Source organism: Parasteatoda tepidariorum, chromosome 10 (assembly GCF_043381705.1).
Source record: "Parasteatoda tepidariorum isolate YZ-2023 chromosome 10, CAS_Ptep_4.0, whole genome shotgun sequence".
Taxonomy (NCBI): domain Eukaryota; kingdom Metazoa; phylum Arthropoda; class Arachnida; order Araneae; family Theridiidae; genus Parasteatoda; species Parasteatoda tepidariorum.
The window spans coordinates 70,671,091-70,696,982 of record NC_092213.1 but is presented as its reverse complement, the minus strand read 5'-3'; the positions used below and the strand labels follow the sequence as shown (position 1 = coordinate 70,696,982).

Below are 25,892 nucleotides of genomic sequence, written 5' to 3'. Positions count from 1 at the left end.
AAACTTTATAAAGCTCAATTAAGATATAAATTTTACTTTATAATAACAAAATTGCTTTGTTGTAAAATAGGCAATTTAATCCCAAGATTTTTATCCCTAGAATTTATTTATCATAATATGACACAATAAGCGGAACATGTTCTTTTTTAATTTTACAAAAATAGGTATAATAACAATCAAAATTATTTAAAGGAAATAAAATTATATTAAGATATAAGTTAATGTAAGAAATTTTCACGTGGAAATTATTATATAAAATAATTGATTGAAAAAATTAATTTTATATTAAAGAAAGAGAATTGAAGTAGTTGACACCGCGAGTTGAACTCGGATAACTGGATTCAAAATCCTGAATATTACTCATTACAGCATTGAGCATTTTTATCCTAATAATTTGTTTATCTAACATTAAAGAACATTATATTTAGTGCATTAAATATATTAAATATTTATTCATTTATGAACATAAAAGAATAAACGAGGCATGCAATTTCTTATTAACAGATAAATAAAAATGAAAGAAATTTTTTTAAAGTTTATAAAGATATATTTTAATAAAACTAATATAAAAAATTTAATGGGGATATTTTTTCTAAAATAAATTATTGGAACTATTAAATTCATAAAAAAAAAGTCTGATTCAGGTTCCACCGAGATTTGAACTCGGATCGCTGGATTCAAAGTCCAGAGTGCTAACCATTACACCATGGAACCACATAAGGAAGATGTAAGAATCATTTTATAACAGAAGGAGATCTTGCATAATAATATGTAGCAAAGATGTGACGATCCCCAGCAATCAGCTGTGAGTAAGCAAACGGATAAACTGAATAGAAATGACGAGTACAATTAAAAAGTTAGATGCGTTATAGCATTTTGTTGGTCAAAATAAAAATATTTCATTGTTCACCAAATTACAATTATTCGAGCAACAATAAAATTTTGGCCGGAATAAAATTCTTCTACAACACAATATTTCTATTCTATATTACTTTAGTTCATATTACTATAATTCATTAAAATTTGATACTATATTTATCCTTATCCAATGGAGAATTAATTTTTTTGTTGCATTTACTCAAGTAATTGATCTTATTCTATTCTGGTTTGAGGATTTCAAATATGAAATTAATTTTGTTCTGAAAGGAACAGTTTTTTTGAAAATGGTATTTTTATTTTAGTTTAATTTTGTCTGAAAGTGTAAATTCATAATGAATGTGTAGGTTTACATACATACATCTACATTTGTCTGGGTATTTTATCTTCAAAAACAATAAACAAATAACCTTAACACATCGCGCAATAGACTGAAATGTATTATATCATTCTTCCTACCACTTCTTATGTGGCAGAGAAGTGGAAACAGTTAATATTGACTCGAGTGAATTTTAAAAATGCTAAGGAATGTATTATTGAATTGCATATACAGAGCACATGCATGAAATGTTGCTTATACAGATAATCCGATAACATATTTAAAATCGGTGACACGGATATATATTTAATGCAATAAAAAACAAAACTTTCAGACTGGTTTCCACAAAAAAATAAAAAATGAAATGAGCTTTAACCTCCTCGTGACGGGTGAGTGAAATATATTCGCATGGAATCAGAAACAGGACGGAAAAAAAAATAAAAATCAGTAGCTTAAGTTAGGGCATGGCTAATTTGACAACCTTATTTTTGCTTTCACTTTAAATCTAATACCTCCAATTATTATCTGTTAAAAGTGTAAAGATATAACGTTTGATTTGAACCAAGTCTTGGTGATATAAATAAAGAAAACTATTATTACCCCGTTCACAAATAAACTGCTATAAGGTAGTTAAATTACCAGTTTTATCTTTTTTACCCTGATTGTCGCCACCCTGAGAATACATATATGACTCGCCCGTTTTGATGAAGCTAATCAAACACTTCCTCCCAGTTTTCAATTCATAACCTTTTTCTCAGATTGATATTTGAAAAAAACCACGCTATTGTATGGGTTTAATTTATAAAAGACTATTGTTAAGAAAGTACATTTTGTTTTGACATAAAAAGTATTTTATAAAAAAAGTGGTGGAACATATGCTTCGAGTAATCTAGTATTAGTGTCAAGAACACTAATATAATATGTTTTGTAGTAACCTAATTTCAGGTCAATATACACATATTTAAAATAATAACAAGTTAATAAATTAAATGAGCCACCAGTTTTTATCGTTCTGGAAAGGATTGCAGAGATGCCAACTTTCTCCGCTTTGTAAAAAAGTATTTTCTAGCGGTAACGAAATTTAAGTTACTTTGAGTTTAGTATTTTTAATTTTAAGTAATTTCTTTCACCATTAAATATCAAAAATTATAAGTTACTGGTTACTCTATTAGAAAGTAGGCGTACATATCCTTCTTTAGCGAATTTTACTACATAACTTGGTACCACATTATATAAGCAGTTGGTATTCCACGGATTGATTGTCAAATCTGTCTCGACCTCTAATCGCACGAACTTCCAGTGAAGTACATGCATTTTAATTTTTAATGAGCTTTCTTCATGCCGCTCGGGTAATGAATTTGAAAAACCTTTAATATTTATGTTACAAATAAAAACTGGTAAATGTTTTTTACTAAAGAAAATAAATGTTCTATTACTACAAAGTTCATCATTTTTATTTAAAGCGTTATTGCCACCTTGTTCGTTAGTTAAAAATATTTTCTATTATATCGTTGTGAAATTGTAATCAACTAATTTAGTACCAACGGTTCCATAAAGTTTTAACAAAACGTTAACGGTTGATAATTGAATTATTTCATTCATGAAATTTATTTTAGAACAATGTGGAATTAGGATTTATTGTTTACCATAATGTATCACTTGTTTTGAATTTAACACATAAGGGCCTCCGTAACCGATAGGTATCACCGCTTTGCCAAATGCTCTGTAGTAGGCAGGTTAGAATCAAGGTCTAACCTCTACAAGTTCTTCAACTTGACAATATAAGTCGTTCATTGTGATGAGCAATTTACAAATGACTGATAATAAATAAAAAGCTCATTTTTATGTTTTAAAAATAAAGAGATAAAGATATTCTAATTTATCAAACAAGTTTTAATTGCGTGTAAATAACTTACATATTGAATGTATATTTGATTTGAGATTGTTAACTTTTACCTTTCAAAAGTAACTTCATGATTAATCCAGTGACTCTGTATAGTTAACACTAGAAACGGTTTCAGGCACAGTTAAAATGCTTAAATAAAACACGACTATGATATCCCTAGAGCTTTACTTTCAATTTTATCTATTTTATTGAGCAAATATGATCAAACCTGTAATTTCTTTTCATTGCGTTATTTTTTTTGTATTTTTATAAAACTATTGCAATTTTATTGTACTTAATACTCAAAAAGCATATTTGTTCACAAAAAAAAACTTTCGCATGAATATTATTTCTAAAATAATCGATTGTTAAGCTTAATTTTATAAAATAAAAAAAAAAATCAGGAAGGTTTTAACAAGATTTGAATTGTCATTTCAGAGTTCCTAATTGTCACACCACGGAATCGCATTGGAAAATATGGAAAAAATAAAAATCTCAAGTGATCTGAAATTTCAAAAAACTTTATAAATTTAATTGAATTTTGAAATAAAAAATTCTCATCTTTGTAAAATAGACAATTTATTTTAAACATTTTTAAACAGACACTTTATTTATGTAATTTAAAAGCATGAGCAAAACAATCTTTACCACTGCTTGAATATTAATTGGAAGAATTAATTAAATTAAATGAAAATATTAATAAAAAAATAATATTAATAAAACAACTATAAAGAATTTATTGTTGATATTATTTTTTTAAATAATTGCTTAAAAATATTACATACAAAAGAAATAAATCAAATAGAGTCTACTGAGATTTGAGCAGTTTTATCCCAATAATTTGTCTATCTAATATATAAGAATAAGCGAGGCTCGCAATTTCTTATCAATATATAAATAAAAATGAAATTATAATATATTAAAATAAATCAAATAGATTATACAGAGATTTGAGCAGTCTTATCCTAATAATTTGTCTATCTAATATATAAGAATAAACGAGGCTTGCAATTTCTTATTAATATATAAATAAAAATGAAACACAAATAACTAATATAAAAAATTTCCTGAGGATAATTTTTCTAAAATAAATTATTGGAAATATTAAATTTATAAAAATTTTTTTAAAAAAAAGACAAATTCAGGTTCTACCGAGATTTGAACTCGGATCGCTGGATTCAAAGTCCAGAGTGCTAACCATTACACCATGGAACCCACATCAGCAAGATGTAAGAATCATTTTATGACGACAGGAGATCTTGCATAATAATATGTAGAACAAGAGGTTACGATCCCAGTTAAATCAGCTGCAAGTAAGCAAACAGATAAACTGAATAGAAATGCCAAGTTCTATTAGAAAGTTGGAAGTTTTGTAGCATTTTGTTCACCACATTAAAAAAATTCAAACCATAATGAAATTTTGGCCAGAATAAAATTTTTCTTCTACACAATATTTCTGTTCCATATTATGTAGTTAATATTACCATAATTCATTAAACTTTGATACTGTATTTATCCTTCGGCAGGGCTGATTGTGCTCCGGAAAAAAACCGGATTTCCGGAAGTTTCCGGAGATCGAAGGTCCAGACGTTTCAAAAATATATTGATCACAGAAGTTTCCGGAAATCAAATTTTCAAAGGTGGAACTTAAAAACACAGTTTATTTTATTTATTCGTAAGGGAGAGCCAGAGGGATACTTCATAAGCTTATATTCGTGATTAACATTCATTTTTTATCAGTAAACAGTTGTTATAATCATAAACTCCAGAAAGAAAGACATATTTGTAAATTTTAATTACTTCTCCAGGTCATCATAGGTATGTGTAAATGGTAAGGTATGCGTAAAATTTTAAATATATTTTAAGCAAGCTAAGAAATATTGAGAAAAAGGAAAAAAATCTTGTTTAAATTTTTTTCTAATTTTTGAATTGAAATTGTTTTTGTTTTTTTTTAACTTAAGAAATTTTCCGGAATTTTGACTTGGGCTCACAATCACCCCTGCAACGGGAAATAAATTTTTTTTGTTGCATTCATACAAGTAATTGATCTTATTCTATTCTGGTTTGGGGATTTCAAATCTTGAATTAGTTTTGTTCCGAGAGGTACATATTTTTTTCAAGAAGGTATTATTATGTAAGCTAAATTTTGTCAGAAAGTGCAAATTCATGATACATGTATAGGTTTACATACATACATATATACTTGTCTGTGTTTTTTTATCTCCCAAGACTAGTGACAAATATCCTTAACTCGCACAATAAACTGAAATGTATTCTAGCTTTCTTCCTACCACTTCTTATGTAGCAGAAAAGTGGAATCAGTTAATATTGACTTAAGTGAACTTTAAAACTGCTAAGGAATGTATTATTGAATTGCATATACAGAGCACATACATGGAATGCTGCTTATATAGAGAATTCGATAACATATTTGAAATCGGTGACACGGATGTATATCTAATGCAATAAAAAACAAAAATTTCAGACTGGTATCCACAAAAAAATAAAGAAAGAAATGAGTATGGCTAATTTGACAACCTTATTTTTGCTTTCACTTTAAATCTAATACACCCAATTAATATTTGTTAAAAGTGAAACTAAATAGATTTTAATTCGAACTAAGTCTTGGTGATATAAATAAAGAAAACTATTATTACCCCATTCACAAATAAACTGCTTTAAGATAGTTAAACTACCAGTTTTATCTTTTTTACCCTGATTATCGCCACCCTGAGAATGCATATATAACTCGCCCGATTTGAAGAAGTTAATCAAACACTTCCTCCAAGTTTTTAATTTATGACCTTTTTCTCAGATTGATATTTGAAAAACTCGCTCTCTTATATGGGTTTAATTCATAAAAAGACTATTGTTATGAAAATACAACATTTTGTTTTGACTTAAAAAGTATTTTATAAAAAAAAAGTGATGGAACATATGCTTCGAGTAATCTGGTATTAGCGTCACGAACACTAATATAATCTGTATTGTAGTGACCTAATTTCAGATCAATATATACACATTTAAAATTATAACAAGTTATGATGATCAGAAAGTCTTGTTTCAGCAAGAATTATTTTAAGAATTAATTTATAAAGCCACCAGTTTTAATCTGTCTCTACCTCTAATCGCACGTACTTCTATTGAAGTATATGCATCCTTATTACAAATAGATGTCTAAATGTTCTTGCTAACTAACGGAATTTGAAATATTATTTATAATTTAAGTTATAAACAAAAACTGGTAATTGTCTTTTTACTAAAATAAATAAATAAATGTTATATTATTACAAAGTTCTTCGTTTTTATTTAAAACGTTTTTGCTACCTTGTCCGTTAGTTAAAAATATTTTTTATTATTTTGTTGTGAAATTATAGCCAACAAAAGTAGCACCAACGGTTCCATAAAGTTTTACAAAACGGTAACGGTTGATAACTGAATTATTACATACTAGAAATTTATTTTGGAACAATATGGAATTAGGGTTCATTGTTCACCGTAATGTATAATTTGTTTAACTAATTCATTAGGGCATCCGTAGCCGATCGTATCACTGCTTTGCCAAATGCTCTGTAGTAGGCAGGTTCGAATCAAGGTCTAACCTCTACAAGTTCTTCAACTTGACAAATATAAGTCGTTCATTGTGATGAGCAATTTACAAATGAGTGATAATTATTTAAATAGCTCATTTTTCATCAGTTATCTAACAAGTTTTAATTGCGTGTAAATAATTTACATATTGAATGCATATTTGATTTGAGATTGCTAACTTTTACCTTTCAAAAGTAACTTCATGATTAATCCAGTGACTCTGTATAGTTAACACTAGAAACGATTACAGGCACAGTTAAAATGCTTAAATAAAATACACCTATGATATTTTTAGAGCTTTACTTTCAATATTATTTATTTATCTATTTTATTCAGCAAATATGATCGAACCTCTAATTTCTTTTCATTGCGTTAAGTGTTTTGTATTTTTATAAAACTATTACAATTTTATTGTACTTAAAATTCAAAAAGCATATTTGTTCATATAAAAAAACTTTCGCACGAATATTATTTCTAAAATAATAGATTGTTAAGCTTATATTTATGAAAAAAAAAATCCGGAAGGTTCTAGCAAAATTTTAATTGTCATTTCAGAGTTCCGAATTGTCACACCACGGAATCACATTGGAAAGTATGGAAAAATTAAAAATCTTAAATGATCTAAAATTTCATAAACCTTATAAATTGAATTAAATTTTGCAATAAAAAATTCGCTTCTTCGTAAAATTGACAATTTATTTTAAACATTTTTATACAGACACTTTATTTGTGTAATTTAAAAGCATAAGCAAAACAATCTTTACTACTGCTTGAATATTAATAGAAAGAATTATTTAAATTAAATAAAAATGTTAATAAAAATAGCAATATTAATAAAACAACTATAAGGAACTTATTAATGATATTATTTTTTAAATAATTGCTTAAAAGTATTAAATTTACAAAAGAAACAAATAAATAAATCAAATAGATTCTACTGAAATTTGAGCATTTTCATCCCATTAATTTGTTTATCTAACATATAAGAATAAACGAGGCTCGCAATTTCTTATCAATATTTAATAAAAATGAAACGCACGAAACTAATATAAAAAATTTCGTGAGGATAATTTTTCTAAAATAAATTATTAGAAATATTAAATTTATAAAAAATCGAATTCAGGTTCCACCGAGATTTGAACTCGGATCGCTGGATTCAAAGTCCAGAGTGCTAACCATTACACCATGGAACCCACATCAGTAAGATGTAAGAATCATTTTATGACGGCAGGAGATCTTGCATAATAATATGTAGAACAAGAGGTTACGATCCCAGTTAATCAGCTGTAAGTAAGCAAACGGATAAACAGAATCGAAATGCCGAATTCTATTAGAAAGTTAGTTGTGTTACAGCGTTTTGTTCAGCACAGTAAAAAAATTCTAGCCGCAATAAAATTTTGGCCAGAATATAAATTTTTTACTACACAATATTTCTATTCTATATTATATTGTTAATATTACCATAATTCATTAAACTTTGATACTATATTTATCCTTGTCCAAAGGGGAATAAATTTTTTTGTTGCATTTATACAAGTAATTGATATCACTCTATTCGGGTTTGGGGATTTCAAATCTTAAATTAGTTTTGTTCTGAAAGGTACAATTTTTTTTTAAAAGGTATTTTTATTTTAGTTTAATTTTCTCTGAAAGTGCAAATTCATAATAAATACATAGATCTACGTACATACCTATACACTTGTTTGTGTTCTTTCTTTTATCTCCCAAGACAAGAAACAAATAACCATAACATATTGCACGATAAACTGAAATGTATTATATTCTTCCTACCACTTCCTACGTAGCACAGAAGTGGTAGCAGTTAATATTGACTCGAGTGAATTTTAAAAATGCTGCTAAGGAATGTATTATTGAATTGCACACAGAGAATACATGCCTGAAATGTTGCTAATTCAGATAATCCGATAACATATTTGAAATCGGTGACGCGGATATATATCTAATGCAATAAAAAACAATAATTTCACACTGGTATCCACAAAAAAATAAAATGAGCCTTAACCTTTTCCGGACGGGCGAGTCATAAATATATTCGCATGGAATCAGAAACAGGATGGAAAAAAATAAAAAGTAGTAGCTTAAGTTTGGGCATGACAACCTTATTTTTGCTTTCACTTTAAATTAAATACACCCAAACTAAATTAGTTAAAAGTGTAACTATATAACTTTTAATTTGAACTAAGTCTTGGTGATATAAATAAAGAAAACTATTGGTACCTCTCCCACATATAAACCGCTATAAAAATAGTTTGGCTACCAGTTTTATTCTTTTTACCGTGATTGTCGCCACCCTGATGCATATATGACTCGCCCGTTTCGAAGAAGTTAATCAAACACTTCCTTCCAGTTTTCAATTAATGACCTTTTTCTCAGATGGATATTTGAACAACTCGCTCTCGTATATGGGTTTAATTCATAAAAATACTATTGTTATGAAAATATAAAACTTTGTTTTGACATAAAAAGTATTTTATAAAAAAAGTGGTGGAACATATGCTTCGAGTAATCTAGTATTAGTGTCACGAGCACTAATAGTGTATCGTAGTGACCTAATTTCAGATTAATATACACGCAATTAAAATGATAATCTATAAATCTGTCTCTACCTCTAATCGCACGTACTTCTAGTGAAGTTTGTGCATTTATACAAATTTAATAGTACGTGATTTTAAGCATGCTTGAGAAAAGAATTTGAAAAATTATTAATATTTATGTTACAAATAAAAACTGGTGAATATTTTTTTACTAAAGAAAATAAATAAATGTTCTATTACTACAAAGTTCATCATTTTTATTTAAAACGTTATTGCCACCTTGTTCGATAGTTAAAAATATTTTTTATTATATCATTGTGAAATTATATTCAACAAATTTAGAACCAACGGTTCTATAAAGTTTTTACGAAACGGTAACGGTTGATAATTGAATTATTACATTCTTGAAATTTATTTTGGAACGATATGGAATTAGGGTTCATTGTTTACCTTAATGTATCACTTTATTTGATTTGAGATTGTTAACTGCTACCTTTCAAAAGTAACTTCATGATTAATCTAGTGACTCTGTATATTTAACACTAGGAAAGGTTACAGGCACAGTTAAAATGCTTAAATAAAACACGACTATGATATTCCTAGAGCTTTACTTTAAATTTTATTTATTTATCTATTTTATTCAGCAAATATGATCGGGCCTCTAATTTCTTTTCATTATGTTAAGTGTTTTGTTCTTTACAATAAGTCTATTATAATTTTATTGTACTTAAAACTCAAAAAGCGTACTTGATCACATAAAAAAAAAACTTTCGCATGAATATTTCTAAAATAATCGATTGTAATTTATTTTTAAAAAATAATCAGGAAGGTTCCAACAAGATTTGAATTGTCATTTCACAATTCCTAACTGACACATCACGGAATCACATCGGAAAATATAGAAAAAATAAAAATCTTAATTGATACGAAATAAACGATATAAATTGAATTGAATTTTGAAATAAAAAATTTGCTTTTTTGTAAAATAGACAATTTATTTGAAACATTTTTAAACTGACACTTTATTTATGTAATTTAAAACTATAAACAAAACACTCTTTTGAATATTAACAGAAAAAAATTATTTAAATTTAATAAAAATGCTAATTATACTATTAATAAAACAACTATAAAAAATTTATTGTGTAAATTATTTTTTTTAAATAATTGCTTAAAAATATTAAATTTACAAAAAAAAATTTAATAAAATTAATTAAATAGATTCTACTGAGATTTGAGCATTTTTATCCTAATAATTTGTTTATCTAACATAAAAGAATAAACGAGGCTTGCAATTTCTTATTAATATATAAATAAAAATGAAACACAAATAACTAATATAAAAAATTTTATGACGATAATTTTTCTAAATAAAATTATTGGAAATATATTAAATTCATGAAAAAAAAAGTCTGATTTAGGTTCCACCGAGATTTGAACTCGGATCGCTGGATTCAAAGTCCAGAGTGCTAACCATTACACCATGGAACCACATGAGGAAGATGTAAGAATCATTTTACAACGGAAGGAGATCTTGCATAATAATATGTAGAACAAGAGGTTACGATCCCAGTTAAATCAGCTGTAAGAATGCAAACAGATAAACTGAATCGAAATGCCAAACGAAAGATGTGTTATAGCGTTTTGTTCGCCTCAGTAAAAAAATTCTAGCCGCAATAAAATTTTGGCCAGTATAAGAATTTTATACTACACAATAATTCTATTCTATATTATGTAGTTAATATTACCATAATTCATAAAACTTTGATACTATATTAAGCCTTTTCTAATGGGAAATTGATTTTTGAAGTTATACTTCTTATGCGACTTCCAACAAGATTGCGTTAAACGTTTAACACTACATTTTTATTGGCCGGGAAATCACGTGGTAGGATCCAGTTTTCCCTCATTCATTTCCATATTGTTTTGGTTCTCACTAGCACAAAAAATAATAAAAGTCATAAAAATATTGTTTTTCTAGAAATATTTTAGTTTGATTAGATACACATCTATCTATATTATATAAAACGCTAATACGTACGTATGTATCAATAAAACCGATGATATTTCTTTTCTCGCGTTGGCAAAAGTTTTCATTTTTAATTGATAGGCTTCGGCGCGCAAGAGCACGTAGTGAGCATCATATGGCTGATCTATATTATATAAAACGCTAATACGTTTTAATTTATAGGCTTCGGTGCGCAAGAGCACGTAGTGAGCATCATATGGCTAATCGGGTGAATTCTCACCGAATTATCAAAATTATCTTCATCGAAGCCGATGCTTTACATCCGGCTTTCAGTACTATTTCATATTGTTTTACAACACATGGTTTTAGCCCTCTGGTGGGAAAGACTTTAAAACAAAACTTACAACAGTTACTTTTCTCAACAACTGAAATTTAGAATAGTGTGATTAAGAAAAATATGTGAACTGTTGGCAATTTCAAATTAATATTGAAATGCACATTTTTAGAATTTTCTACAGTGAAAAGTTTTCGGAACTTCAGTGTTCAAATAAGTATACAAAAGCTAGACGTTAAGAACGTATCCAATGAGCGAGTAAAGCGATCATCGGATTGCGAAGCAATCCGAAATGAACTGCGAAAGCAGTTCCGGGGGTTGGTGAGCGCTATCGAGCAGGGGGCGAAGATTCCTAGTATAATTTAAAAGGGTAGTCTTTTTTATTTTCAAACTTAGTGGATAACAATTGTAAAAAATGAGTGAAAACAATGCGACGGATATAAGGTTATGTCAAGCTCTTGTGAATATCAATTGATTGTTAGGTTTTCTCTGTTCTAATTGCCTTTTATATTTCACCAAATGCAGCCAGGAGGGATATTAAATTATTTATTGCAAAATCTGTATTGCCGCTATCCACTGCAGGTTCACAAGCTCTGGCCATGGGTGAAAGCCCTTATATAGCAAGACGGAAAAGAGAAAAACCTGGTACGTAAAACATTTCATTCCATCATTTTTTTCGAAAAAAAATGAAATATCTGTAACTATCAAGATTTCTTTCATAATTATGGCATATATATAAAACTGCTTCTTTTCCAAGATAAAGTAGATATTGTTGAAAAATTTAAAAAGATAATACGTAAACTCCTCCCAATAACTAGCTATAACTGAAATGGTTTTACTACCAGCCTTTTCTCTTTTCCGTCTCGCTTTCACCCCTGGCTCTGGCAGACGTTACTGGTGAAGAAATTGATTATTGTGAGCGGCCTGTGATCCTTGCATGAGATTTTAAAGTGAACTTCTAATTACCTGAAGCTGAAACATTATTAACCTTCCTTAAAGACAAATTTGGATTGGAAATGATAAATGGTAGAAATGATCCAACAACCAAAGGGGTAACTACCATTGATGCAGTTTTTGCAAGAGATATTGAAAAAATAGAACTCAAACATTTCGTATCTTACTTTAGTTATCATAATCCCATTGTAAATGTTATAGGTTTGGATATTTCTCCACTCGAAAATGATAATTAAAAGATGCGATCAATTGTGAATTGTAAGCATTGTTAATAAAGTTTGTCTTAAAGAAACAATATGATTTCACTAAAAATCAATTTCTATCCCTTCCTATTTTCATTTCCACATTACGAAGTTTAACTTCTTACGCACGGAGGGACTCCACTCACTATTTTTTTTTTTTTTTTTTTTTTTTTTTTTTTTTTTTTTTTTTTTTTTTTTTTTTGCATTTATACAAGTAATTGATCTTTCTCTATTCGGGCTTGGGGATTTCAAATCCAAAATTAGTTTTGTTCTGAAAGGTACAGATTTTTTTCAAAATGGTATTTTTAATTTAGTTTAATTTTGTCTGAATGCGCAAGCTCATAATAAACGTATAGGCTTGCATGCATGCTTATACACTTGTCTGGGTTTTTTTAACTCCAAAGACAAGAAACAAACACCCTTAACATATCGCGCGATAAACTGAAATGTATTACAGCATTGTTCCTACCACCTCTTACGTCGCAGAGAAGTGGATGCCGTTAATATTGACTCGAATGAATTTTAAAAGTGCTGCTAAGGATTGAATTGCGTTAAAATTGATCCTTACACGAAGAATTCGATTGCTTATTTGAAATCGGTGACGATGATATAAATCTCATGCAATAAAAAATAAGCAAAAAAAATTCCACACTGGTATTCACAATAATATACAAGAATGAAATAAGCCTTAATCAAAAACTTCCTTTAAGTTTTTAATATATGAGCCTTTTTTCAGATTGATATTTGAAAAAATCGCTCTCGTATGGGTTTAAATCATAAAAGAGTATTATTATGAAAATTCAACATTTTGTTTTGACGTTAAAAGCATTTTATGAAAAAGTGGTGAAACATATGCTTCGAGTAATCTAGTATTAGTGCCACGAACACTAATATACTCCCTCTACAGCCGCAAAATAACTTATATATTCATGAATCTCGGCTCAGTGACGGTTCAGAGGGCCTTTATTTTTCCGATCTTGGCCCTATATAGAATTTTCCGATTTACCCGATATATTACAGCCAATTTACTACCAATATCGGTCCTATACAAAATTGTCAGATTCACCCGATATTTTATATCCATTATTTAGCCATTGTAGGTTCTATATGTAGGCCATTCTAGGACAAATATTAAAAAATCTAGACATGCCAATATTGGTCTCTCAGTGCATGTTCTTATAGGGCACATATCGAGCTAATTTTAAACTTAACTGAGGTCAAGTTAAAATTGTTGCTAGGGATATGTAGTGTAGTCACCTAATTCCAGATCAAAACACACATATTTAAAATAATAAAGAGATATGGTGATCCGAAAATTTTGTTTCGGCAAAGATAAAATTTAAGAACTAATTAATTGAGCTACCAGTCTTTATGATAGTGAAATGAGTTTTAGATGAAAAATCTGCCACTGCTTCTAATCGCACGTACTTCTTGTGAAGCATGTGCATTAAATCACAATATTCAGAAATTATGCATTGACTAAGTGAAACCGCAATTGAAATATTATTTATAATTTAAGTTATAAACAAAAACTGGTGAATGTCTTCTTACTAAAATATATAAATAAATGTTCTAATACTACAAAATTCATCATTTTTATTTAAAACGTCCCATGAAGTTTTTATAAAACGATAACAGCTGATAACTCAATTATTACATTCATTAAATTTATTTTGGAAAAAAAAGGTATTAGGGTACATTTTTCCCATTAATGTGAAGATGAATAATTTCTTTTAAAATTAACTCATTAGGAACTCCGTATCCAAGGTTTCACCGCTCTGCCAAATGTTTGGTAGTAGGTTCGACTACCGCTCTAACCTCTACCCGTTCTTCAACTTGACAAGTTCCCTTCAAAACGCAAGTCACTTTTCAAATTAAGTGATAATAAATATATAGCTCATTTTGATGTGTTAAGTTCTAAAAAAATTCTAAGTAATCAAACAAGTTTAAATTGCTTGCAAATAACTTACATATTGAATGTATATTTGATTTGAGATTGTTAAATTTTACCTTTCAAAAGTAACTTCATGATTAATCCACCGACTCTGTATAGTTAACTGTAGAAACGGTTACAGACAGAGTTGAAATGCTTAAATAAAATACACCTATAATATTCTTAGAGCTTTGATTTCAATTTTGTTTATTTATCTATTTTATTGAGCAAATATGATCGAATCTCTAATCTCTTTTGTTTTTCATTGCGTTTTAGTTTTTTTTTAATTATTTTTATTTTATTTCACAAAACTAAAAGCGTACTTGCTCATGTAAGAAAAAAATTCGCATGAATGAAAAATAATTTTTTGGTAAGCTTAATTTTATAAAAAAAAAATAAATCAGGAAGGTTCCAACAAAATTGAATTGTCCCTACCGCCAAACCGAGGAATCACATCGGAAAATATTTAAAAAAAATTGCGAATCTTAAATGGCATGAAATTTCAAAAACTTTATCAATTGAATTGAATTTTGAAATAACAAAATTGCTTCTTCGTGAAATAGACAATTTACTCGAAATATATTCATCCTGACAACGTAGCTTAGCATTTGCGTAACTAAAGAGAATAAATAAAACAATCTTTACTATCAGAATTACCAATCGTCACACCATGGAATCATATCGGAAAATATTTAAAAAAAATTACGAATCTTAAATGGCATGAAATTTCCAAAACTTTGTAAATTAAAATGAATTTCGAAATAACACATTTGTTTCTTTGCGAAATAGAAAATTTATTCGAAACTTTTTTATCCTGACCTTATATTTATGAAACTTAAAAGAGTAAACAAAAAAATCTTTATTATTATATGACTATGAATCGAAAGAATTATCTAAAATAAATAAAAATGTTAATAAAAATATAATATTAATAGTTATATTATACTAATAAAACAACTATAAAGAATTTATAGTGGGTATTATTTTTTAAAATAATTGCTTAAAAATATTAATTTTATTAAAAAAAATCAAATAGGTTCTACTGAGATTTGAGCATTTTCATCCTAATAATTTGTTTATCTAACATAAAAGAATAAGCGAAGCATGCAGTTCCTTATTAGTACCTAAATAAAAATGAAATAAAAGTTTTTTTTTACTTATTAAAAGTATATTTGAATAAAACTAATATTAAAAAATTTAATGAAGATATTTTTTCTAAAATAAATAATTAGAAATATTAAATTTACAAAGGAAAAATCTTTATTACACCAAAATTACACCATGAAACCACAGTGGCGTGGTTTTTATGCAAACTGAATTTTAATAGATAGATATAAAGCTCTATAAAGACATAAATTTAATTTTAAAATTTTTGCCGTAAAATAGATAATTTAATGAAAATATTTTCATCCGAATAATTTGTTCATCATAACGCAACAATTAAGCGAAACATGCTCTTCTTTAGTATGTAATCATATACAATAATAATTATTTAAATTAAATAAAAACGTATTTTGATTAAAAAAAAAATATTTTTTTAAAAAAAATTAATCTTTAAAATATTTTTGAAATTATTGATTGGAAATATTAATTTTATAAAGAAAAAAAAAATTAACTCAGGTTCCACCGAGATTTGAACTCGGATCGCTGGATTCAAAGTCCAGAGTGCTAACCATTACACCATGGAACCCACAACTGATCAATGTTTAAATTATGTTATGACGAGAAGAGATAATAAGGTCTTGCATAATAAAATGTAGATCAAGAGGTTACGATCCTATCAAATCAGCTGGAAGTGAGCAAATGAGCGAACTAAACGGTAAATTTATACTCAGAAAGTTATATATTACATGTTGATGTCTGCTATCACGATATTTTCGAATTCCTTTTACTACCACAAAATATTTCATATACATATATGTTGTTTACATAATTATTATTAGCCATGTCGTGCAATAAATGACTAAATGATTTGATGTTAGTTCTAAAAATTCATGTAATTAATTATTAAGTCTAACTGAAAGTTTTAACCAATAATGTATGCGCCTCCTCTTTCATTATTGCAAAAGGTTTTTTTTAATAAATAATGGTGGATTTTGGTGTTTATCCTTTAACTCATTGGTAACATTCAAGCTTAAGGCGACAAGGGGCTTTCAAAAAAGCAAAAATTTGTCAAAAAATCGATATTTTGCATTCTATATTTTTGAAATCTGGGCGTTTAACTGAACATCTAAAAAAAAAATTCTGGAATAAGAGCAAAATTGATGAAGTTATGGCCATTTCAGTTTTGACCACACCCCTTTGTTTCCCTTTTTTTGCCTGCTTAAAATTAGTTAAAATTAGTTCAGTTTAAAATTAGTTTTAAATTAGTTGAATATTTTTTAATTTTTTTAAAAAAAATTTAAAGTATATAATTATTAAACTAGTTCATTAGACAATATTTATAGGTATTTATATCAAAAACAAGAAATATTTGTTTAGAAGTAAAATTTGCAATGAAAAAGTAGTAAAAGTCTTTTTTTTTCAAAATGTCTTTTTTGACAAATTTACAAATTTCAAACTGTTCCAGCGTAATGAATTTTTATTCTATTGACCTGAGAATTTAATGCTATATAGTTATGAATATTATTAACATTTTGCTGGAAAAGTTTTTTGAATTAAGAGAATAGAATTTTTTTTATACATGATATTTTATAGAGGTATGATNTAAAGAGACACAGTATGTATGGCGCAAAAGAGCATGCTCATATATAATCAAATTTAGCGAAAATATTCGTCAAAACTAAGCGGTGCATCTCATATATCCAATTCAGGATAAATGCCCTACCACTTTTTTAATAAAGGCAGATTTTGCATGCTTGCATCATAGGGCGCATTCCTTTCCGCACAGAATTTTTCGCTAAACCTAATATCTAAGCTCGACAGAATTCTGTTACGAGTAACTGAATAGTCGCGTTCCAGTTGGAAAAAAACGCAACTTTCTAAAACTAGTTATTTTTTTAAATAAAAACTGAGTTTCACATATCTACGAAAAATTAATAAATACTATTTTTCTTAATAAATATTTCATTCGCTGAGCCCACTTAGGGCATACCTGCCAACTCTTCCGGATTTTCCGGAAGATTTTATTTTCATATTTAAAGTGGTAGCAATACTCATGTTATTCCAATTAACTTTTTGAATTATAATAATAATTATAAATGAGTTTGACCACCACTACATATAAATAATTGCAATAAATATATAGAAGCATAATAATCCTTGTACAAGCGAATTTCATCAGGATCAAAATATAAATATATTTTTGAGTCAGATTGTTTTTCGTTTATTGTTTACAACCACTCTGAAAATCCATTCTCGGAAAGAGTGAAAGTTGGCAGGTATGACTTAGAGGCATCTATCACATGATTTTCTCTTTGTCAAAAAAATGAAGACTGGTAAATCATTTATACCTTTTTTAAAAAATTTATCTTGATGGAACTATATTCGCGTCCTGAATGTTGTATTAATAATGTAATCCTATATGTTGTGATTTGAAAATTTAAAATGGCGTCTTAGTAAAGAGCTTACATGACCGATTATTATGCAATAATTAAATTTCAAAAATTGTGATTAAGTGGAGCAAGCATCGCCACTTATAGATGTGTGATTCACTATGACATTTCTCTCAATGTATTCGTAAAATCCATCACATAATTTTTGTTAAACTAAAGCGGTAAAACAAAACGAAAATAGTTGCTAATATAAACGCAAAATTATTATCAGAAATTTAAGTTCTATAGTTCTGAATAAGAAGGAATGATAAAGAATCACAATAGTAAAAGAAAAAAAAAAAAGAATAATTTGTGACCAGGCATGAATAAAAAGTTTTCCATATAATACCGAGCTAACAGATAAAAATGTTTTGTTCATGACAGTTAAGGGTATGTAAATTTTTCATTTTTTGATTTTCAGCAAGCTAGCTATCATTACTTGACCAATTTAATTCTTGTTAGCAACTAGCATACCAGCCAACTTGAATGGTCAATGAGAAAGAAAGTTTTTTGACTGCTGTAACATTTATATTTTATTGATCTCGATATTTAATATTTGAAAAAAGTGTTTCAAAACACAAAAAGAAAACAAAACATAAATGAAACATGTGCTTGTGAGTTTCATTAGCAGAGTTCCCACGACCTTGATAAAATGAACGAGTGGTAGCTAAGAGTTTTCAAAACTACTGCAAAGCGCTTAAATTAATTTTCAATTTGAGAATTACAAAATTATCCCTGAGTTATTTTTTGTATCCATATATATTTCTTTTAACTTAAACATTTATTGTGTGTAATAGCTTGAAACATCTAGATATATCTCAATATAGCTACCACTTTAAAAAAATTTCCAGACTGTGGAAGGCCTGATTTAGGTAGTCATAATTTTGACTGCCGATGAACCATAAATTTTTGAAAAAGTTTCCTGTTTCATTTGTTGCTTTACTACAATTTTATAAAATTTTCTTAACGACCTGACAATTTGGTAGTCATGATAATATTTATTATTTTGAATAATTGAAAAAATAATTTTGGCAAAAATATTTTAGAAACTGTTTATTTCCTGCTTTGAAAATTGCCATATGAACCCAGCTGAAAACTTTAACTGCGATGTTAACTTCAATTTATCTATCATAATTTCAGTTGAGTTAGCATGTTTTATATAAAAGTAAATTATTGTTCAATAATTTTAGTGGTAGATACGCCAAAAATGTATTTAATAAATGCATTCTCATAGATTTCCTTAACTATCTGCTAAATTAAAGAGAATAATCTTTCATCAGAAAAACTACCAGTTTTAAATTAGAATCATTTCTCTTCGGTTGCTTCTTTAGTAAATCAGTTTCAATTGAGTTAAAAACGCGAGCAGGGGAAACAGCTTCTTGTATCCTAATTGCATAGACTCAGATTGAAGTAAATGCGTTTATCATAATAAAAATTGCCAACCATCGTAAGAATTAGTGTGTAGAAATTTTATTAATATTTATTTTACAAATGAAAACTTGTAACTTTTTATTTTAAAAATATAAAAAAAATACTCTGTTATTACGGTGTTAGTTAATTTCCCGCGGTCCTTGAAAAATTTTGAAAGTGGTAATAAATTTAAGGTGATGCTACAATATATATTTTTATTTTAATACAGTCAAACCTCGATATCTCAAACTTGAAGGGAGAAAAAAAAAATTCGAGATATCGAAAATTCGAATTATCGAAAATCGCATGTTATCGATGGTAGCATAAAGAAAAATGCTCTTTACATAATTTCCTTACTATTCCATATTTATTCTAAAAACACTTTTTACTCTTAAAAAGATTCAACTGTTGTTTGCTTTAGAGATGTGTAGGAAAGTTTGTCTGTAACACTTTCTAAGTGGACTATGGCTTTAAATGTCTCCTCTGACATATTCGGCTGCCTCTCAATAAATCTCCTTACAGTGTCCACTGCAGAAAGTGCTTGTTTGTTAGTAACATTGGGCGGTAAATCTTCGATTTCCTCATCCTCTTCTTCTGACAAGAAGCTTTCGTTTAAGCGATGATATCATTGTCATCCCACTGACCACACACTGTTACTGCATCATCTATCTACTTTTACAAAATCATGAAATTCCATGTCATCAAGCTTCATGAGTCCGGTCAATCTGTTCCAATCATTTTCGGTGCAGTTTTCAGCAGAATTAACGATATTTTTTTTTTTTTTACTACTTTCGTGATCTTTAATGAATCCAGACTTCTTAAAGCCATTCATTATCGTAGAGGAAGATACATCATTCCATGCCTTGTCAGCGATTCTTAAAATTTTTTATTTTTTTTGGAACATTTGTTTAATTTTAGAAAAAAAAATCTACACTATTTATGAAAAAAAATTCGAGTTATTGAGGATTTAGAAAAAAAAATTCGTGAAATCAAGTTTTTTTTAACATTGAGTGTATAGGAAATTTGAAGGGAATTTTTTTTTCTTAGAGATATCGAAAAATTCGTAAAATCGAGGTTATGTATATCTTTTTATCGTTCAGTGCTGGAATTTCCATGCATATATATATATTTTTTATAAAACAATTGTTAATGGTGGCTACACAAAAATTGAAATTTGTTTTATTTGTGTTAACTCTTTTTAAAATTCTCAAGGACCGTGGGAGCCCTGATTTATCATGTAGATTCCACTCTATACAATCGTATGAGGAGATTTTGCTAAGTCGTAATAAAATAATTACTACGGCAGAGAGGCCTCAAGGGTAACAGTAAATATAAAAAGTGATGATTAAGGAGCAAAAATCTATATTAAGAAATTAAACTTAGTGACGCAATCTCGTTAATTTAATTTTTGTGTCTATAATATAAAAGTATTAAATATATATACTGACTGAATGATACAATTTTAACGGAGTGCATATGCTAAGGGGATATCTGCTCCTTCATCTAAGTTTTAAAGGAGGGTGAGAAGGGTGGTGAAGGGGTTTACATATGTTAAGTCTCAATTGGCGAACATATTACAAATAATACAAAGTCTGGGATAAATATTTATACATCTTACACGCAATCGCAATGAAATATATCGCAATGAAAAAAAATTAATTTCCTTAATGTTATCTTTCACATAATAAAAAATTGCTCTTTAATGTTATCCATTGGAACATAAAAAATTTTTTCCTCAATGTTATCCATTCAAGCATAAAATAATGTTACTCAATGTTATGCATTGGAATAAAAAAATATATCCCTTAATGTTATCCATTGGAAAATAAAAAATTGTTCCTCAATGCTATCCATTCAAGCATAAAATAATATTACTCAATGTTATGCATTGGAATAAAAAAANGCATTTACTGCAGTTTTCCATTTTAAGCACCAGTCTTCTATTTCGTCTATATGGTCTTGTAGTTTTTGAAGAGCATGATTTGGGTTTCTGGATTTAATAATAATACCGGTATCGTCTGCGTAATAGGCTGTTATGCTGTTATAATCGGCTTTGTTTATAGGAAAATCATAAGTGTATAATATGTATAATATCGGTCCCAGAATGCTGCCCTGTGGTACTCCGGCTGTGATGTTTCTCTTTGTGGATTTTTTGTTTTTGATGGTGATTTGAAATGTTCTATTAGAAAGATAGCAGGATAGGAGTTTGATTATGCCGGGTGGAAAATTCAGCTGTATGAGTTTATATATTGTACCAGTGTGCCATACTTTATCAAATGCTTTGGATATGTCGATCATCAGGAAGGCTATTGTTTCTTTATTTATGATTGCTCTGCCAGTATAGTCTATTATTCGGAGTAACTGTTTGGTGGTATCTAGTTTTTGTCGGAATCCATACTGTTCGTCGGGGAGGGCTGTAAGAAGTGGTTTTATTCTATTGTAGATGATTTTTTCGTATATTTTTCCAAGTATGTTAAGTAGACTGATTGGGCGATAACTCTCAGGGCAGCTTGGGTTCTTATTTTTCTTGAGAAATAGAATGACTGATGCGTTTTTCCAGATTTGTGGGTAGTAATTATGAGCAAGGCAGACATTAAAAATATGCGTGATTTTGCAGATGTAGTTGTTTGGTAATAGTTTTATCATCTTATTCTTTATCCCGTCCTCACCTGGAGCTTTATTGTTTTTCAGTTTTTGTATGATGCAGCTAACTTCTTGATTATTGGTTGAATTTATTGTTTCTGGGATGAGGTGTTCAGTTTGAAAATTATTAACTTCTTCTGTGATGATATTGTGATGATTTTGGTCAGAGTTGATATTTGGTGAAAATTGATTTTGAAGTGAATCTGCGAATATTTCGATTTTTTCTGATATTGTGTAAGCTGTGCCTGATGGTCCATTTATTGGTCTGTCTATTTGAGGAGTTGTTTTCAGTTTCTTGGCCATTTTCCATATAGAGTTGTTGGTAGTGCAGAGGGAGGCGAGGAATAATCAATAAGGCTCATATTTTTATTATAAATAATTTGAAATGTGAATTATGCTGGTAGTTTTTATTAAAATATTAAGCAGATTAAATTAATGCAATTGAATTAATAGTCTCTACCACTTTATTCATTTTTAGTCGCCCGTGGCAAAGCTATACTGAAGAACGAATTTTTTATTTTACTTGTACTTGATCTTACCTATTTCGGGTGAAGAGATATCAAATCTAAAATAAGTTTTGTTCCGAAAGCTACTGAATTTTCAAAATGGCATTTCAAGTTTAGTTAATTCCTACACTGAATGTACAAGGTTCGAAGGAACGTTTAGGTTTTAATGCATACATATACACTTGTCCACTTAAATGAAAATGTAACATATGATGTTAAAGGATTGCATTATGAACTGAAATGTGTTCTTTCTGCCTTCCCTTCCGTACCAGAGAAGTAAGGACATTTAAAACACACTCAAGCGAATTTTTAAAAATGTCCTGGTTGGGGCCATATTAAAAATTGCATATAAATTAAAGCTTGTACATAGAAATTTATTGCTAATTTAAAATTAGCGACCCGAAAATATCTAAGATCCGTTCAAAAATCTCATGCAAGAAAAAAAAATTAATTTCCTTAATGTTATCTTTCACATAATAAAAAATTGCTCTTCATTTGAACGTAAAAAAATGTATCCCTCGATGTTACCCATTGGAACATAAAAAAAATATTTCTCAATGTTATCCATTTAAACAAAAAAAATACATTTCCCTCATTTGTTATCCATCGAAACATAAAAAATGTTCCTGCAATGTTATCCATTGGAACATAAAAAAGTTCCTCAATGTTATCCATTCAAGCATAAAATAATGTTACTCAATGTTATGCATTGGAATAAAAAAATATATCCCTTAATGTTATCCATTGTAAAATAAAAAATTGTTCCTCAATGCTATCCATTCAAGCATAAAATAATATTACTCAATGTTATGTATTGGAATAAAAAAAAATATCCCTTAATGTTATCCATTGGAATATAAAAAAAATTTTCCTCAATGTTATCCATTCAAGCATAAAATAATGTTACTCAATGTTATGCATTGGAATAAAAATTATATCCCTTAATGTTATCCATTGGAAAATAAAAAATTGTTCCTCAATGCTATCCATTCAAGCATAAAACAATATTACTCAATGTTATGCATTGGAATAAAAAAAAATAACCCCTAATGTTATCCATTGGAACATAAAAAAATTGTTCCTCAATGTTATCCATTCAAGCATAAAATAATATTACTCAATGTTATGCATAATAAAAAAAATATTCCTTAATGTTATCCATTGGAACATAAAAAATTGTTCCTCAATGTTATCCATTCAAGCATAAAATAATATTACTCAATGTTATGCATTGAAATAAAAAAAATATCCCTTAATGTTATCAATTGGAAAATAAAAAATTGTTCCTCAATGCTATCTATTGAAAGAATCGAATGTAAAAGTCAAAAATAACTCAATTCCATGTTATTGCATTTTTTACGCAATACAAATTTAAAAATGTGAAGAAAAGAAAAAAGGAAAAAGAGTTCCGATCCACACTTTAAAAGAATTATGTTTAGAATATTACTTAAAAAGAAATCCTGTGTTCTGGCGAATATCATTATTTCCTCGAGTCATTTCGTAAAAGGTTTAATGTATAGTCAGCGATTAGGTTTTTAACCCTAATGACGTAACAGCAAAAAACAATTACATTAAATCAAAAGTAAAAAAACAAGTTCCTTTCTCTTTAATTAAAGGCTTGTTTACCTTTACTTAGGATAACGGTGAAACAGTTCCTGAATCAGGATAGGTCGAAACCTTGGCGTGGTTTTCCTATTTCGTTACCAACTGGATGACACTAAATTTGACTTGGCGACAATCACCGAGTTATTTTATTTTAAGAGGCTGTTTACTTTTGTGAGAGAAAAAAGGTTATAAAGAGGATGGGAAAATTATTCCCCACTTACGAAAAACACTTTAAGGTCACTGTAATGAAGAGTTATAAGTATTTATGCAAATAAATGAAAATGAATACCTAAATTTAACTCTTTATGAGTATTTTCACCTTGACCTCAAGAATATGTTCAGCATAAATTTTAAAACTGAGTGTAACGTGGGTAGATTTTCATTGTGTTATGTATTTCTTTTTCAGACGTTTGAATTATATCGTTTTACTACTGATATCTTAATTTTAAAATATTGCTGTTTTATAGTTTACAAAAAATAAAACAATGATAGCTGATGCTCTCTTCATGAGAATATCTTTTTTTCAGCCTTATAAGGCTGTTTGTACCCCGGAAAGAAAGAGATAAGGCTGTTTTTAAAATCATTTTCTTTTTAGGTTTATTAAAAAGGAAAGTTAAAGAGAACTGAACTGGATGAGAAAATATGAGTGCCTGAGGCTGCTTGCGGCCAATTACCCGTTCATCCTGATCTTGCTTGATGTGGTGGTTTGATGAGGTGGTGGTAATGCAAATGGAGTATTCTTGTTAAACAGATGAGCGTTAAATTATGATTATGTAGTTATACAATGTAGTGATCAAATCGTAGAGCATTAAAATAATATAAAATTAATGTTATACTCGAATAAAAGTTCAACTTAAACGAAAATACAACTTGTATGATAAAGCATTGTGATGAAGCTTACAATATGATAAAGAGGAGATTATGTATACGTTAATGATACTTTGAATATGATGCGTCACTGCTATAGTATGCTGCAGTTGCAGGGATGCCACATGCGTCTAAAACTGTAAAAAAGGGTAGAATCTCAATTAGTTTTTAATAATTTATATTCCTGTCAGCTATGATTTACATTTCAAATTACTTATATTTAAAACAAAATCAGTTTTATTATTACCTTTATTTTAATTACCTTTATTAAAATTTGAGCTTTATAAGGCATGGGCACCACTTTTTACGTTTTTAGGCGCACGTGTCAACCCTGCTATTGTCTAACGTGCTTGTTTTCCATTAGGTTTTTAACTGAGGAGTTGACTGCAGCATACCTGCCTACTTTTATGCATTTGGGGTAAAATTTTATTTCTATATTTAAAGTGGTAGTAAAATGTATGCACTGCGCCGAAGAGTTGGTCCCTCAACAAGCAACAGTTATTATACAATTTAACAGCATATTCCAAATCAGGATTTTTTTAAATTCTCTGGAGTGAATACTAAGTGTCTCCACTTCTCTGCTACGTAGGGAGGGGTATGAAAAAAAAGAAGATGATATATTTTAGTTTATGATGAGATACACTTTATAGGTCATTAATATATATATATA

At 28.4% G+C, this 25,892-nt stretch overlaps 5 non-coding genes across 5 annotated transcripts; all 5 read right to left on the bottom strand.

Annotated features, from left to right (window-relative positions):
- Positions 1-642: 642 nt before the first annotated feature.
- On the bottom strand, positions 643-714 carry TRNAQ-UUG (transfer RNA glutamine (anticodon UUG)). The gene has a single exon. It is a non-coding gene; the product is annotated as a tRNA-Gln (tRNA).
- A 3,509-nt stretch (positions 715-4,223) lies between these two features.
- On the bottom strand, positions 4,224-4,295 carry TRNAQ-UUG (transfer RNA glutamine (anticodon UUG)). Its single transcript has one exon. It is a non-coding gene; the product is annotated as a tRNA-Gln (tRNA).
- A 3,497-nt stretch (positions 4,296-7,792) lies between these two features.
- Positions 7,793-7,864, bottom strand: TRNAQ-UUG (transfer RNA glutamine (anticodon UUG)). The gene has a single exon. It is a non-coding gene; the product is annotated as a tRNA-Gln (tRNA).
- Positions 7,865-10,645: 2,781 nt separating this feature from the next.
- On the bottom strand, positions 10,646-10,717 carry TRNAQ-UUG (transfer RNA glutamine (anticodon UUG)). The gene has a single exon. It is a non-coding gene; the product is annotated as a tRNA-Gln (tRNA).
- Positions 10,718-16,276: 5,559 nt separating this feature from the next.
- TRNAQ-UUG (transfer RNA glutamine (anticodon UUG)) lies at positions 16,277-16,348 on the bottom strand. Its single transcript has one exon. It is a non-coding gene; the product is annotated as a tRNA-Gln (tRNA).
- Positions 16,349-25,892: the final 9,544 nt, after the last annotated feature.